Raw genomic sequence first — 17880 nt, 5'->3', positions numbered from 1 at the left:
GAACAAGGCAGAAGCTAGAACAAGACTCCGAAGATTGGGGACTGGACTCAGGAACTCATATTCAGGAACTTGGACAGACTCAGGAACTCGGAACTCATATTCAGACTTTAAAAACAAGGAAGAACTTCTGAAGGCTTGAACCAGCAATGAAGACTCTAGACAGGGCACAGACCAGGAACAGGACTCAAGAGACTCAGGAACCAGGAACACAATGAGACCAGGAATGAAGATATGGATTCCAGAACAAGGCAAAGACTTGGATACCAGTAACAAGATGAAGACTTGGATTCAGGAACAAAGGCAACGACATGGATTCAAGAACAAGATGACAAGACCAATGGAGCCCGGAGACCAGGAACATGGAACAAGAAACATGGAAAACCTTGAAAGTATAGTAAACCATTGCAAAGGCAACAAAGAACTAACAGAGGAGACAATTTATAAGACTGGCAGATTACATCATCTGAGGGTGCCGCAGTCTTTTCCCACCATGGGTCCTTTAAATTTGGGAGAGACGTGTGTGCACTTAGGCACGCCAGCAGAAACAGGATTCGTGGCACCAACTTTCCAGGCCATGAGGAGGGCAGAAACAGCATCAGGTGAAGCAGTGCTCTGGTCATGCAGAGAAGCAAGGTGGCAGCAGTGCACAAGGCCATGCTGGGAGACAGAAGTGGCACCCACTGGCATCAGGAGTCAGTGGTATCCAGGAAGTCAGGAGGTGGGTGAGCTGCTTGCAGGCTTGTCCCACAAGTGGAATCATAACAGAATCGCCTTTGCAAAGCCCCTCCCTCAGCCTGTTCTCTTCAGCTTTGAAGAGAGTAGACACAGGATCCAGAGATGGTTGATTATGGTATTGAAGCAAAGAGCCATTCAAAACAAGCTGGACAAAGACATGGCTGCAGTACTTGGATGAAGACAAAGCTTGGACAAAGACAAAGGTTGGAACACACAAAATGCAAGGCTGAAGAACTTGAACAAAAATCTGGGTGCAGGTGCCTCCTGCGGGTTATAGGCAAAAAAACCCCCCCAAAAAAAAAATCCACCAGGAAGGAACAAGAGTCAAGCATAGAAGGCCCATTGCAGGGACACATTCACTGAGCTCATGGCCCAGATCCCAGTAGGATGCTAACGCGATCTGGGCTGAAGACTAAACCAATTGGAAGGTGCTGGGAATGTAAGGGTTGGGGTGGGGGGGGGGGGACATGGGGAGGGGCTCTTGAGCTTTCTCATTTTTGAGAATTTTCACTGGACCTGGGCATTGTGGGTGGGGGGAGAGAGGAAGGGGAGAGCCCGGGCTTGGTGCTGAAAATTGAAACTTTCTTCAATGGAGGGGAATTGGATAACTTTAGACCTACTCTCAGGTAGGTCTAAATTTAGGAAAAAACATATCCATCTAACTCCTAATCTCAAAATTAGTCAGTTAAGGTATTTGCCTACCTCTGCCCCTCCCCGGAACACCCCAAAACACCCCTTTCTTAGCCAGATAAGAAAGGGGAATATACCATGTTAATAACCGTTGAGGATAAATCTCTGTTTTGTATTACTAATTTATTGTTTTTGTTGATTATATTTATCACTCCTTATTGTTATAGTTTAATTCTGCCCTATCTTCCATCTTCCAAGTTTTACGCTCCCTGTTTTAATGTAACTTTTCATTTCTACCTAGATGTTAATTGGTTTCCCCCTGTTCCATTGTAAACCGGTACGATAAGACCTGGTCTTGAGTATCGGTATAGTAAAAGAAGTTAAATAAAATAAATAAATAAATAAATAATCAAAACTAGCCATTTAGAAGGATAACCCCAGAGTAGATAAGGTGATAGGCCAGATGGGATACATCTGAGGGTACTAAGGGACCTTAGAAATGTCCTGGCATCTCAGCTGGCTGACCTTTTCAATGCTTTAGAGTCAGAAGTAGTTCTAGAGGACTGGAGATGAGCAGATGTGGTTCCTATTCACAAAAGTGGAAGTAAGGAGGAGGCTGGGAACCACAGACTGGTTAGTGTGACCTCTGTGGTGAGCAAATTAATGGAATCAGTTCTAAAACAGAGGATAGTGCAGTTTTTTTGATCCAATGGATTACAAGATCTGAAGCAGCATGGTTTTTACCAGTGGTAAATCTTGTCAGATGAATCTGATCAATCTCTTTGATTGGGTGACCAAAGGGTTGGATCAAGGCAGAGCATTAGATGTAGTGTATTTGGATTTCAGTAAGGCCTTTGTCACAGTTCCACATAGGAGACTTATAAATAAATTAAATGACCTTTGTATGGGATCTAGAGTGACTGGCTGGGTTAGAAACTGGCTGAATGGAAGGCAACAAAGGGTAGTGGTAAATGGAGTTTTCTCTGAGTAGGATGCATTACTAGCAGTGTGCCTCAGTGATCAGTCCGATTGATTCTTTTTAACATTTTCATGAGTGATATAGTGGAAGGATTGTCGGAAAAGATTTGTCTTTTTGCCAATGATACCAAAATCTGTAACAGGGTGGACAACCAGGAAGGTGTAGAAAGCATGAGTGATCTTCTGAAGCTTGAGGAATGGTCTAGGGTCTGGCAGCTAAGATTTAATGTAAAAAAAATGCAAAGTAAATCATTTAGGATGCAAAATCCCAAGGGAAAGGTACAGAATTAGAGGTGAAATTCTTCTGAGCACATAGGAAGAGCGAGATCTGGGGGTAATTGTATTTGATGATCTTAAGGTGGCGAAACAGGTGGATAAAACAACAGCTAAAACCAGAATGATGCTTGGCTGCATAGGGAGAGGATGGCATGGTCTGCTGAAAAAGGGAAGTGATATTGTCCCTATATAGCTCTCTGGTGAGACATTTTGGAATATTGTGTACAATTCTGGAGACCACACCGTCAAAAGGATATAAACAGGATGGAAGCAATCCTGAGGGTGGTTACCAAAATTGTCATTGGTCTGCTTTCTAAAGAATATGGGGGTTTAACTTAAAGATCTAAATATTTACACCCTTGAGGAAAGGCAAAATAAGGGAGATATGACAGAGTCATTTAAATATCTCAAAGGTTTCCATGCACAGGTGAGCCTCTATCAATGAAAAGGAGGCTCCAAAGCAAGGAGTCATTGGATGAGGGTGAAAGGGGGTAGACTCAGGAGTAATCTTAGGAAATGTTTCTTTACAGAGAGAGTGGTGGATACATGGAACAGCCTCCCAGTGGAGGTGGTAGAAACAAAACCAGTAACTGAACTCAAGAATACAGGGGACCTCCAAGGAAGTGATGAGAATTATAAAACTAAATTAATTAGGAGGATGGGCCATACTGACTTTTTCTGTCATCATGTTTCTCTGTTTCTATGTGTTTAGCACTGTGATTTAGCAACCCTCACAAATGCCTACTTTACCATTAAAGTTTCACTAAAATAGCATTCCTAACTAGTGCACCCCTAATAAAACCCTCAAACATATCCCAAAAAATGGTACCCATCCCCTTACAAACCCTTATTCTCCGAAGCTCTATCCATCTACATCAAGCCTTTTGGATCAGCCTCACTAAAGCAACACCCCATCCCTCCTCTTCCCCCACACAATATGGCTATTTTTAATTTCAAATTGTTAAATTGTTAACTAACAAACACTCTGAAACCAGTTAACCTTTTCTAGAGAAAGTAACAAAAGCAAAAAGACGAAGCGAGAAAGAGAAAAATGAAGGCATCGCTTCTGAGATTAAAACCATTCAGAAGCCAAGCAGAGCAATAATCCTCTTTCAGTGAAGGTCCCAGCACACCCTCATCTGAGACCCACAAAGCTACTCAGTCCCAACTTAGTCACACTTTCAGACCACCTCATATTTTTTGGACTGCTCAGGCACTTTTAGCCGTCACATAATCCATCGCCCAAACCTACTCACAGCCAATCCTAAACACATGAAAAGAACAAAGTAAACTTACACCAAAATCAGTTTTCTAACTTCATTCTGACTGGATACGTTTCCGAGTTTCTCCTAACAGTATTTCACTTTATAAAAACTTTTGATCCACTTAATGCTCAGATTTTTTTATTGTTTTATATGTTAAATGTATTTATGTTTTAATGGCTTGTCCATTTTATGAATTTTTATTACTTGAATTTAATTTAGAATTCTAAAGTTTTTATGAACATTTGTGAGCTGCTTAAAACTCTGGGTTCTGCAGCACATCAATTTGTAATTAAATTAAAATAAATTGACTTTGCAACATCGGCAGTGATATTCTTCCGGAGTCTCTTTTTCTCCAGATGCCAGTTTCTGTTGTTTGCTTTTGTCTGTCACCTTACAACGTTTTGACTCTGCTTCACTCCAGTGGGAATCGTTCTCTTCCACTGCAGTCTCTGTAGCTTTGACTGGGCCAGTTTCTACCTCCGGGGTACTCAAACACTCCTGCTGAGTCACAAAACATATTCTTTTGGAGTTATAGGTGAAGTATAGAGAGAAGGGAAAGCCCCATCTGTAGCTCACATTCTTTGACATTATCCACATTGTGAGAGGCTGAAAGCTTCATCTTTTTGTAAGGGTTTGCTGGGACAGATCTGTGAAGATCTTAATCTGTTTTCCTGCTTGTCCTGAAAGTTATGGAAGCAGGCTATTAAAGGTCTTGGAGCATGTGACGCTCTGTCTTTCTTCATCTCTGAAAATCCTGTGTGCTCTCTTAAAAACTTTATTTCCATTGGTTGCTCTGAGTGAAGGGCTAATCCACAAATGTCATGAATTATGGCCAGGATATCTTCCTGTCCCTCTGTTTCTGGGACCCCAAAATTCATAGATCAGCTCTCCTTCATCGATTCTGCAGATCCTCCTGTTTCCCCTGTAGCTCACAGACAGTTTTTCAGCAACATGATTTTCTGTAAACTACACACCCAAAAAAGAACACAACTGTTCTTAGATTCTTTGTACCCATGGTGACTTTCAAAGCGAAAGTACAAATTAAGCATACTTCATGCGATTGTCATAATTTTTTGGGGAAAGGGAGTTTTTCCCACTAATCATTTCCTGCCCTCTCATCAGTGCTCAGCTCATCTCAGCCCTACTCAGTCCAGGCTCCTTGAAGTCACTTTTACAATCTTGAGTTATAGTAGTTGATATAGTATATGCAAAACAATCAGGCTCCCAGAGATGTGCCACAGCATACTATAATACTTCCTTTTCTAGACCAGAGAGTTACTGTTTGTAGTCCTGTGCCATTGCTTATTCTTGATTAATTTAAGATTAGGCAGATTCTTTGTTGTTTTACTTACCATCATGTTTCATTCTCACAATACTGAATTGACCTATTAAATTATGCAGCATTTGTTGGTTTCTTTTTGAATTATAATGAAGTAATGTAATATCTTTGAGAAATGTGAAGAAGTTAATAAGGTAAGAATGTTCCTTTATAGTATATATACCCCATGTGAGCTGCCTTTAATCTAATAATACTATTTAAGACATCCATTCAAAAACTCCAAACAAAATTATTTCCACTGGGATTTATTTTACAGTTTATTTAATTTCTGAAACCTTTTATCCCTGAATAGACTGTCATTAAATCATGCATGCGATTAAAGTACGCTGTATCCTTTGAGCTAATTTAATAAATATTAATTAAGTTCATGGCTAACTATACAATAGATAAGTACAGCTTATGCAAATCCTCTCAGCTTCTTTGTCAGGAAAATACCAAGACAAATACTCCCTGAGTTCAGAAGGACAAAAACAATGGTCATATTAATCTACATTTAAGACTGCAGAAAAAAATTAGGGAAATGCAAAGCAGCTTTGGTTCCATGTAATTCTCAGCCATTTTGAGACAAGTATTAACCTGACAAAACCAAAACCTCTCTTTTTTTAATATTCAAAACAAGTATTAGAGGCTGCTACATTAAGCTTTTAGGGTAGCTCAGTGTGCCACAGAACAGTTCCCACCATTATGAACGCATTATAGATCATGGCATACTGATGCTGGAATTTATGAATGAGTGCCAAAACAAATAGAGATGTAACTCCAGCGTGGAGAAAGTATTCCTCACTGCAAAATATGGCGCAAAGTGTGTTTAAAATGATTGCTGTAGGGCTGGTCATTGTGGGGGCAATTTTCAGACTATCTACTTTGGGGGAGAAGAAGAGGATTTGTGGAGCGTATCAGGTCAGCCAGATATATTACTGTCACCAATAATGTAGTCACATTACTGGATGAGGTAAAGCTGGGTTAACATGGCCTTTACTGATGTACATTTTAATGCACTTTAATAAGAAGATCCCTAACTCTGACTGTCAACAATTTAAGAAACACAGCAACAAAAAGCTTTACAATATAGGCTCAAAGTCTACTCTGCTGCAGCTGTGAAGAGACATGAACAGGTTTTTACAAAGCTGATAGCAAAGTGAAGCATGCCTAGCATACTCAAATCTTTAACTAAACTCCCAGAAAAAATATGCTATTGAAAGGATTCATTGGATTCCTTATACAGAAACATAGAAAGAAACATAGAAATGAGACGGCAGAAAAAACTGTATGACCTATCTAGTCTGCTCATCAGCACAACTAATTCAGCTTTACAATTCCCATCATTCCCTCAGTGATCCCCTGTGTTTATCCCATGCTTTCATAAATTCAGATATTATTTTTGTCTCCACCACCGGGAGACACCACCGGGGGTGTTCCCGAAACGCCGCGTCGTTTCGGGAACACCCCCAGACACGTCCCCTCCCTCCCCTTTTCGAAAGCCCTGGGACTTACGCGCGTCCCGGGGCTTTACGCGCGCCAGGGGCCTATGGAAAATAGGCGCGCCAGCGCGCGAGGGCCCTGCGCGCGTAAATCCGGAAGGATTTACCCGCACAGCCCTTTTAAAATCCGCCCCTAAGCTTACTCCTGAGTCTTCCCCCATTTCACCCTCATCCCATGACCCCTCATTCTAGAGTCTCCTGTGCATGGAAACCTTGGTGGTATTTAAATATCTGTCATATCTCCCATATCTCGCCTTTCCTCTAAGGTGTACATATATAGATCTTTAAGACTATCCCCATATGCTTTAGAATGAGGACTGCTGACCATTTCAGTAGCCACCCTCTGGTCCGATGCCAACCGATTTATATCCTTTTGAAGGTGCGGACTCCAGAATTGTACACAGTATTCCAACTCCAAATAAAGTCTCACCAGGGATCTATACAGGACAATATCACCTCCCTTTTTCTGTTGTGTCCCTTGCAGAAAGGACATATCAATATGTGAGGTAAGAAGTCTGAACAGATCAATTTTCTAAGGTGCTAAAATAGTCATTCCGTCAAATAATGTAATGACACGTAGAGAGCTCAAGAATCTGAGGTCGGGTAGGCTTCATGCCTGCCCAGCCAGGATAATATGGTACCAGGCTCGCTGATGCAAGCCTGGCAGGCTCTGACCCGGGGGGAGGGGAGGCGCCGGGTTGCTGGCCGGCCACCCAGGCCAGCAAGTGCCTAGCAGAGCAGGGATTGGGTGGTTTGTTCAAACCACCTCGTGGAGGGAGCCGATTGGCTCCCGTGGTTGGTTTAGTGGGGGATGGGAGGAGTTGGGGAGGGGACTTACCTGTCTTCCTCCGTGTTTTTCGGCAGCTTTTCATTGCTGGTGCTGCTGTGGTGGTTCCTGGTGGAGGTCATGCCTGCTGCAGCTCAGGAGAGAGCGATGGCATCGGAGGAAGCCACGATGCTAGCGGGTGAGGCGGAGGGTCTGGCGTTTGAGAAGCGCATCGGGGATGCGAGTGTGGAGGCAGATGGGCCAGTGGTGAGTGTGGAGGCGAGCGTGGCACAGGGCTTAGTTTCCTGTTCCCGTTTGCGGGGGGGAGGGGGGGACAAGGCTGCTTCAGCTAGGAAGAGGGTGGGCTCCCCCTCGGCCTTCCTGCTAGACAATGCATGGTCGGGTCCCGTACCTCCCCCCCTGTCTCGCTATCTTTCATAGCAGCCAGCAGCATCGATGCTTCTGCACACAGAGCTGACTGGTGCTGTAACAGGCAGAGCTGCAGCCTCTGAGGCTGCTTTGCCTTCCCTTACACCTAGGCCCAGCACTGGAACTGATCACGGGCTAGGAGGGGCTAGGGAAATTTCTGCCCAGGACTAGGGTGCCACCAGTAGTCGGGCTCCTGGTTTTGGTCCACCTGGGTGGGTACCCCCGGGTTCCCCCGGGGTGGTCCCTCCTGGGGCTTTGGGGCTTAATTCGACTCCTGTTCAGCTGCTGAGTGGTGGCATGCTGACAGGGGAACAGGCCGTGGTTGGGGTCCGGGGAACGACTGGGGACAGTTTTTTCCTGCATGGTCTGAGGGTCCTTCGCCATGGTGGTACGGTTGTCCATCCGGATGGTTCCCTGATCCTTCGGTTCCCCCCTGGGGCTCCAATTCTGGTCATTGGCGGGGGGCCCGGGCCCTGACCCCTTTGGGTAGGGGACCTCGAGGTTGGCCTTATTTCTTTGAGGGGTCACGGGCAAGTCCGGGCGGTTTTGGGTCTTCTGGGCCTGAGGCTACTGCTCCTTCTTTGTATCTGCAGATTTATCCATAGGACGAGCAGGCTGACGGACCTGGACTTTCATGCCAAGAGGAGTGGCATAATGATCCTATATCTGTGGCTACCAACATCACCGGTCCTGCGGGTCCGCCATCTGTCGTGAGTGGCCTGGTCAGCGTGCAGAATGTATCTGGTTCTGGGATTCCGGCTCCTGTTGAATACGGTCTTACCAGCGGTCCGATTGGTGAGTTACAGGCGACTGATGGGAGTGTCATTATACCGGCAGCTAGCGCAAGCAATCTGCGTACTGCTTCTGCAGTGGGAGTTTTGGAGTCCATGGCTTCTAGTTCCATGGCTCCCAAGAAGTGTGAAACGTCTCGGAGTAATAAGAAGTGCTCCCGTTCCAGCTCTTCTCCTTCTTCATCTTATTCTTCGTCCTCTTCGGACTCATCTGGCGCTTCGGTGTGGGGTGGATGTCCTCAGGGGGGACCAGCGGTAAGAGCCTGGAAAGGGGGGCACCCACGCTCGTTAGCCTATCAGAACTGTGGGAGAATGTTCCGAAACCCCTCCATCGGAAGATCAGACAGCGGAACTACATAAACATCTTCACGCTGCTCAAAGGCCGCCGGGGGAGGAGGAAAGAAAAGAAAAGACGGTGGGGGGGATGAAAGACTACAAGATGTGGATCGCTGGGTGGCGCGTAATGTGCTTAATTGGATTCATTCGTTCCTTCGGTTGGCCAGCGTAGTGGATCATCACGACCCTGCCCAGTACAGGCCGTTACTGGCTTATGCTGATGCCATTTTGGATGCCAGTTGGGTTTATGAGGGATGGTAATGGCTCAATTATGATGAGTGCTTCCATGACTTAATGGAGGAGAATAAGCACATGACTTGGGGAACTAGGGATGTTGGCTTGTGGTTAACGCAGATGGGTTCTAAGTTGGGGTCTACTATGGACCAGGACGCGGGGAGGGCTTCTTGTGTATCCAGAGGGTGGTCCTTTCGGTCCGGTGCAGGCTCAGCAGGCAGCATTCGAGCAGGGGTCTCCTTCCCTGATGTGTGTTGGAAGTACAATTGTTCGGCATGCAATTTTCCCGATTGCAAGTTTAAACATGCATGCTCCAGTTGCGGACTGGGCCACCCCGAAGCGAGCAGGTGGTGGGACCGGGGGTGAGGTTGTCCCTAAGAACCCCCACTAAGTGAAGTTTTGAGGATAGCTCCTACCCCTGTCCGTTTGGACGCCATGCTGTCATGGCTGGGTAGGTACCCGAAAGTGGAAGTTGCTCATCTTTTGCGGAGCGGTTTTGAACAACATTTTTGTATCCCATTTGAGGGTCTGGTTGGGGTGGGTGGGGGCCGGAATTGTCCATTGGTTCATAAATTGGCTCACGTGGTCAAGGACAAATTGCAAAGTGAGATTGCTGTGGGTCGGATCGTGGGTCCTTTCCTGGTCCCTCCAATGGATGAGATGGTTTTCTCCCCTTTGGCGGTGGTACCGAAGAAGGAACCGAGTAAGTTCCACCTGATTCACAACCTTTCCTTCCCAGAGGGTAATTCCGTGAATGACTACATCCCGAAAGATCTCTGTATGGTGGGGTATGTGTCTTGAGCCGGCGGTAGCAATGGTTCGTCGTTGTGGCGTGGGGGCCTTGATGGCCAAAGTAGATATAGAGTCTGCCTTCAGGCTTCTCTCGATCCACCCTGAATGTTTTCCATTGCTGGGTTTTCGCTTTCAAGATGCATTTTACTTTGATAGGTGCCTGCCTATGGGATGTTCCATTGCTTGTGCTTATTTTGAAGCCTTTAGCTCCTTTGTTCATTGGGTAGTGGCTGAAAGAGCCGGGATTGCAACCCTTGTTCATTACCTGGACGACTTCCTGTTTGTGGGGGATGCGTCTTCGGTAACATGTTTGCAGTTATTGCAGTGTTTTCAGAGTACGGCTGCAGAATTTGGGATTCCCATAGCTAAAGGTAAGACGGAGGGTCCCTGTACTTGTTTGGCCTTCCTGGGCATTGAGCTGGACTCATCGAAATGACTTTGCGACTGCCTGCTACCAAAGTAGTAGTGCTACAGGACCTTGACTCCCAGGTGGTGCGGGCCAAGAAGTTGACTCTGCATCATCTGCAGTCCTTGGTGGGGAGTCTCAACTTTGCGTGTCGCGTGATCCCTATGGCCAGGGTTTTTCTCTGTAGGCTGAGTTATGGTATGACCGGATTGCGAAAAAGTGGACATCGGATTCACATTACTCGGTGGTTGCCCGAAGACTTGTTGATCTGGGACCATTTCTTGGCTGATTTCAACGGTTGCAAAGTGAGGCGGTATCTAATTATGACATAGAACTATTTACCGATGCGGCTGGTTCAGTAGGTTTTGGCACCTGTTTCCGGGGATCCTGGTGCGTGGCTGCTTGGCCGAAGGATTGGCAGGAAGCCGGCGTCACTAGGAACATTACCTTCTTGGAACTGTTTCCAATCGTGGTCTCCGTAGTCCTTTGGGGTTCGCGGCTTCAGGACAGAAAGGTGGTCTTTTGGTGCGATAACCTGGGGATGGTGGAGGTAATCAACAAACGGGCAGCCAAGTGTATATTGGTATCGGAATTGCTGCGCGAGTTCGTGTTGCGTTGCATGGGGTTGAATATCACTGTATGGGCTAGGCATGTCCCAGATGTGGCTAACTCTATCGCTGATTCTCTTTCTCATTGCAAGTGGATCTTGTTTGGTAGCTCACACCAGAAACGGACCCACAGGGAGTGTTGGTGTCATCTTTCCACTGGAGCTTTGGCACACGGAAGCATGGAAGCTGCTCCTGGCATCCCTAGCTCCTTCCACGTGGAACTATTATGTGAGGTCCATAAACAAGGTGGTGTCCTTCTTAGCAAGTCAGGGTTGGCATTGTGGTCTGGTTTCTGTTGAGCTACTGGTGCGGTTTGTAGAAAAGGCTAGAGGGTCAGGTGATTCCAGGATGGCGGTTTACAGACAGCTCACTGGATTTTCATTCTTCATGAGGGCCCATGGTTGAGGATTTCCGGTGGGGAGGTTACTGATACTTCGGTTATTGGCAGGTTGGGCTCGCGGTTCTTTCCCGGCGGGGGACAAATGCCTGCCCATTACTCAGGACATTCTGTGTCGATTGTGGGATATGTTGTCTGAGATTTGTGACAACGAGCTCGAGTGTTGTCTGACTCAGCTGGCTTTCATCTGGGAATTTTTCGGTGCTTTTCAAGTCAGCGAGTTGGTGGCACAGGCAGAGTCGGATGTGTCCGGGCTTTTAGTTCAGCACGTGCATATTAGTGCAGATTCGATTGTTTTGTTTATCATAAATCCAAGACGGATCAGCTGGGCAGAGGGTGTTCTGTGGTGCTCCATCCCGTACCGGGTCTGCATACTTGCCCCGTAGTGAATGGTGTTGCTTTTGGGCGAATTCGTCCTGTGGGGGATGTTCACTTTCTTGTTCTTCGGGATGTGAGGCTGCTGACAAAGTATCAGTTTGAGGCAGTGTTGCGGGCTTGCTTAACTCACTGGGGTTGGATACTGTGAGATTTGGGACTCACTCATTTTGCATTGGGGCAGCCACTTCTGTGGCACTCTCCAGTCTGTCAGGCGGAGTGATCCAGCGTATAGGGAGGTGAAAGTCGGATGGTTTCACTAGGTATGTGCGCAAGGGGTCTCCTTAATCGCACAGGATGTTAATATTTCTCTCTTTGCAGATGCGGTCCGTGGTGAGATAATCGTATGGATTGCAGGATACTCCTATGTGGCCTGGGCCTTTTCACATGCTCAAGGGCGCCCTTATGGGACACATCTGGACTTTGGGGGTCATGTAGTGTCCTTCTGTTGGTTGGGGTGGAGGGGGACTGTTGTGTCCCGCAGCAGTGGGAAGCCACGACCGTGGTCCCCTACCTCATACTCGGCGGCGACCCTCCGCGGCAGCTTCGGGAGAAACCCCTGACTGGGTGCTCGGTGCCCCGGTGCGGGTCCCCGGCCTGACCGTCGGGTGGAGAGCCGTCCTTGCTCTGGCCCCGCGCCATTCCTGCAGCCGTTCCTCCATGGAGGAAATCCAAGATGGCCGCCGCCATCTTTAGGTGCGAGGCCGCGCCCCCTTCACAAATTTAAAGGGACCTGATCCCTTTAACAAGCCTCACCTGTCCTTGATCAGCCTGAGCAGGGGAAGTATAAAAGGAAGCTTCCTTTGCTCATTCTCTGACTTGGCAACGTCCTCCAGCACTGTCTAGTCTGCTTGCTTCGGTGAGTTCCTTGAGCTTCGGATCCTTGTTCCTGTTACGTCTTAGTCTTCTCGGTTCCTGACTTCGGATTGGCTTACGGTGATTCTCTGGTGTGCGACTCGGATTGGCAAGCGATGATTCTCTGGTGTGACTTCGGACTGGCAAGTGGTGATCCCTCGGTGTGTGACCTCGGACTGGTAAGCAATGACTCTCTGGCACTTGATCTTGGACCTCTCCTGGACTCCATCCCCAAGGACCCGCCTAAGTCCCAGCGGTCCGGGTCCCTACGGGCTCCTCCTGGGGGGATCACGAGCTTCCAGGGTGAAGCCTTCTGCTCCTGCTCCTTCTCTCCCACTGGGCATGCTCCCAGGGATTATAAATCCCTTAATTTTTCTCTCCCCCTAAAAGATGGTTAAAGCAATGGGAGGAATTCCAATCACACTAACTCCTCCTATTACCTCTACTTTAGGAAAAAGATTCACTGGGGAAATATATTAATGATGGGCAAGGCCCCCTATCAGATCCGTTTTATTCACCATTCCTTTCCTAATAATTCTTAACATTCTATTTGCTTTTTTGACTGCTCTATTACATTGAGCCGATGATTTCAATGTATGGTCCACTAAGACGCCCAGATGTTTTTCCTGTGTGGTAACTCCTAATGTGGAACCTAACATTATGCAGCTACAACATGGGTTACTTTTCAATATGTGCATCACCCTTGAGGCAGAGCAAGTTCACTCAGTGTTCCTTGTCTTCGTTCCTATGTTCGTGGTCTTTATTCCTGAGTTCCTTGACTTTGTCTTCGCCCCTTGGTCAGCCTTCAGTTCTTCATCAGGTCCTCATCTCGTGGTCAGTCTTCAGCTCTTCACTGTCTTCCATGTCTTTGCCTACTTTCCTGTGCTGCTCCTCATCTCCCTGCCTGCCTGCCTGTCTGTCCATCCCATCTTCTCTCGGATGGATCTCTGGTTCTGACTTCAGCCTGATGACACTTAACTATGTTTGGAACTCCGCCTGCCACTAACAACTGCCTAAATCATGACCAAGCTTGACCTCTGTCCACCACTGACCTTCGCCTGCTATCTGACTGTGTCTGTACCTAGCCAGCCCAGATCCTAGTCTGCGACCCAACCATCTCTAATTTTAGTGGATTTACATCTCATTCATTGAACAAGTTCTCTCTCATAGTTTCCATACTATGCTGCTCTAAACACATGATGCAGCATTTAAATTAATATCATTCCTATCTTTCTTCCCTTACGTTTACCAGAAATAGTGCCTGTATTTAACTCAATCACTCAGCATAATCATACTCTCATAATTATTAACTGTTCTTTCTTCTGTAGTGGTGTTTTTATACTTTCTTAAGGGTTTCTTGAGACCTGTGAGCAAGCACCTTAACAGCATGTCTGCTCAGTAATTAGCCAGTTTTCTCTCTCTCTGACTTTTCAACTGACAGCCAACTTTTGCATATCCATGCCCCTTGATATCAGCAGGTCTCAATTTTTCCTAACGCAGGTCAGCATTCCCTTATTAAACAAATAGCATCCCTCCTAAGCCTTTGGATCACATATGCAGGCCTTTGGGAAATTTCCCATACCTTCTTCTTCCTCTTAGCAGTGTTTAATAATTTAAATCATACCTGTACTTTCACTGGGTTTAATGATGCTACACTGACCTCTTCACTGGTTGCTAGCAAAGCCGTTTCTATGTAACCCTAGGATATGACTTTGGAATTCCTTTCGTTGCCATGACGGTCCTAACTTTTCTAGGATGTTTCAAGTGGACCACTGACTATAAGGGCTGGACTGATGCTACTGTTACCCATTTTTCTGCAATCTTTTTAATTTAAAACTGCTCACTGAGTTTTCTTTTGGACAGCAAGTAATTACCAGTTTTAAAAACCACTTTTCAGCTTGTGGGAGGCATTTATATTTGTCTCTTAAAATTAGCAGTTCTCATTCCCCAAATAATACCTGGACAGGGGTTCCCAGGGTCCCTTCTGGTGGCTATCACCAAAATTCTCCAGTTTCAATATGTTTTTGGGGAGGGGGTTAACCCAGAATTGGCAGGGTTTCAATTGAGGTAAATTACACGTTTACAATTGGCTCTGGAGCTGGGGAGGTGGGGGTCAGTCAAGTTGCCAGGGTGCTGTTACCTGGCCATCATACTTATTTTATTTAAATTCTGCCCAATTGTCTTCAGTTTTTAAAAGAATTGACAACACCCCCCCCCCCCCCCCCCAAAGTCCAGGACTCCCACTGTCTTCATTGCTGATAACAGCAAACCATGGCCTAGTTCTCAAACGGCGTCAGGGCTTCCCCAAGTCCCTGACGCCAATTACCAAAATTATTTTATTACAACCATGGTGACGCAAGGAACAGGCACTCTCCCCATCATGGCCAAGTCACAGCCAGGTAAAGATGGTATCCCTCCTTCACGTCAGAGCTTCCCCAAGGCCCCAGAGTCTCTCAGCTCGCTTCTTCCCAGTGTGGGTGAATAAAACAGAAGCGGTAGTGGCGATAGCACAGTGAATAGCAGAAGGGCTATGCCGGAACAGTGCTCCAACCCTGTTCTGCTCACCTGGGCCCCTCCTTCGCTGCTGCCTTGTCTCTCTCTTCGCGGCCTACTGCCTCTTTCTGATAGCAGCCCCCAGATGCGCCATGGCCTCACATTTATGGCACTCAGCCACCATTTGAGCCTCGCTCTCACTGTGCCTCTCTGTCATCGCTGCTGCAGGCTCTGCACCAAGAGCAGGCTCCCATTGCAGGTCAACCACTGACTTCAGATAATCTGTTTATTTATTTATGTTTATGTTGAGTGCTCCTATTACACTAGGAAATTCATTTATCATAAGAACATAACATAAGAACATAAGATATGCTTACTGGATCAGACCAAGGGTCCATCAAGCCCAGCATCCTGTTTCCAACAGTGGCCAATCCAAGTCAAAAGTACCTGGCAAGTACCCAAACATTAAATAAATCTCAAGCTACTATTGCTTATTAATTAATAGCTGTTTATGGATTTTTCCTCTAGGAACTTATCCAACCCTTTTTTAAACCCAGTTACACTAACTGTTGTAACCACATCCTCTGGCAATGAATTCCAGAGCTTAACTATGCCTTGAGTGAAAAAGAATTTTCTTCGATTTGTTTTAAATGAGCTACTTGCTAACTTCATGGAGTGCCCCCTAGTCCTTCTATGATCTGAGAAAGTAAATAACCGATTTACATTAACATCTGGAAGCCATGCACTGAGACATGATTGTTGCCAAATCCCGCTGTACTAAAGAACAGCAAGAACCTTTTGTAGCAGATAGAACAAGTGCAATTATTTAGGGAAATATACAGGAGAAAAAAAAAGAATGAAAGTCAGGTTTCTTTTCTGCCTCTGTGCTTCCCTTTTGCTAATGAGGATGAAATTGTTGCTTCAGCTGCTGACAATGATAATAGTTATAATGACGAATCTACAGGAGGTGGACAGCCAGTACAGAAGAGCGGTAGAAAATGAAGAAAGAGAAGGAAAGCCAACAATGTCAGGGCAGAAAGCAAAGGGAATGAGAAATTGCTCCTCTGCTGGTGATTTTTCTTCCATTATCAAGCAGCATGCTCCACGGATGACAGAGTTATAGCACAAGAAATTAGCCCCAGCAACACACTGAGATACCGGAATAACACTTGTTCTCTGTGGAGGATGTTGATGGTAAAAAAAACAAAAAAAACAAACCAATGCCAGCCAACTAGTCATCTTCACTAGATGACATTTTGTGGTAGTTTAATAAGTTTAATCCGATTTTTGCAGAGCTCTTGTGAGACGGCAGATGATGATAAACAGTGAATGGCAATTGGTCACAGGCCTGACAACAAATATAAAGTTTTCAGATTTATATATATATCTTTCTATAGCTTTGTTCCAGCTGGTGATTCTGTAATTTACTGCAGCTTACACGCTGCTTTTGTAGCTAGCTGTCTGGCTAGATGTTGTCGGCTAGGGAGTATTATATAGAGTTTTGTGGTGAGTGGAGAAGGTGGTTACTGGAGGGCAGCTACGTGGGGATCTTGTAGGCTTTTTTTACCCAACAGGGTGGAGTACAGAAGAGGAAGACAAAAAGACTATCCTGGAGAAGGAGATATCTTGCAGGTGGTCACTCTGTGGCTGAAAGCTGGGATGTATTCTTAGCACTGTGGAAAGAATAACTGGGTAGACTGGATGGACTGTTTGGTCTTTTTATGTATTTGGGATTATTTATGCTATGTGTTTCACTGCTTCTTATCAATTAGGCGCAGCTGCAGCTGAGAAGGAGAAGATTACTCTAGATAAGGATGTCCCTTCATTTTTTAATGAAATTAAAGCCCCCAGAAAACACCTGTATTTTTTTTTTATTACAAACACAATTGAAAAAAAAAAAAACCAAGGAAATCCCCCGACAAAGGTAAGGGGGGGGGGGGTTTAGACAGGGCCGGGTGGGTGGGTTAGGGAGGGGAAGGTGAGGGGAGGGCAAAAGAAAGTTCCCTCCGAGGCCGCTCTGATTTCGGAGCGGCCTCGGAGGGAAAGGGGGTAGGCTGCGCGGCTCGGCGCGCACCGGCTATACGGAATTGATAGCCTTGCGCGCGCCGATCCAGGATTTTAGCGCGATTTGGCGTACTTTTGCTGGCGCCTGATGCGCCAGCAAAAGTACGCCAAATCACGCGGTTTGAAAATCTACCCCTAAATGAAGTGCAGAGGAAGGGGCAAGAAAATTGGGGGGGGGGGGGGGGGGGGTTGGGGGGTTTTTTTCAGGAAAATGAAATGTCCAGACAGGATTTGGGGGATTGGGTCAATTAAATTAAAATTTTTTTAAAAAGATTATAAATGGCAAGCCTGATTTTCAGCATTAACCAGTTATGTTTAACCAGGGATCCCAGCCTGGCTAGGTTTAGGAAATATTCAGTTAAAACTATTTGAGGTTCAGCTGAATATTTTCCAAAACATGACCAACTAAGATTAACAGGTTATGTTTTACCTGTTCATGTTTTTTTTTCAATATGGAACTCACAGCCATATTAAAACCCCAAACATTGTAAATCAATCCGATGTCATGAAGCTTCAAACCAATGAAGAATCCTTGCCTGTGAGTGAGCAAAGATGGATCAGAATGAAAAAGAAGTGAAATCTAGAAAAGGGGAAGTAGAGTTCGACATGGACAGGCTTGATACTCATGAA

This window comes from Rhinatrema bivittatum, chromosome 1 (genome assembly GCF_901001135.1).
Source record: "Rhinatrema bivittatum chromosome 1, aRhiBiv1.1, whole genome shotgun sequence".
Lineage (NCBI taxonomy): Eukaryota > Metazoa > Chordata > Amphibia > Gymnophiona > Rhinatrematidae > Rhinatrema > Rhinatrema bivittatum.
The sequence above is the reverse complement of the archived record's forward strand: the minus strand, read 5'-3'. Positions refer to the sequence as shown.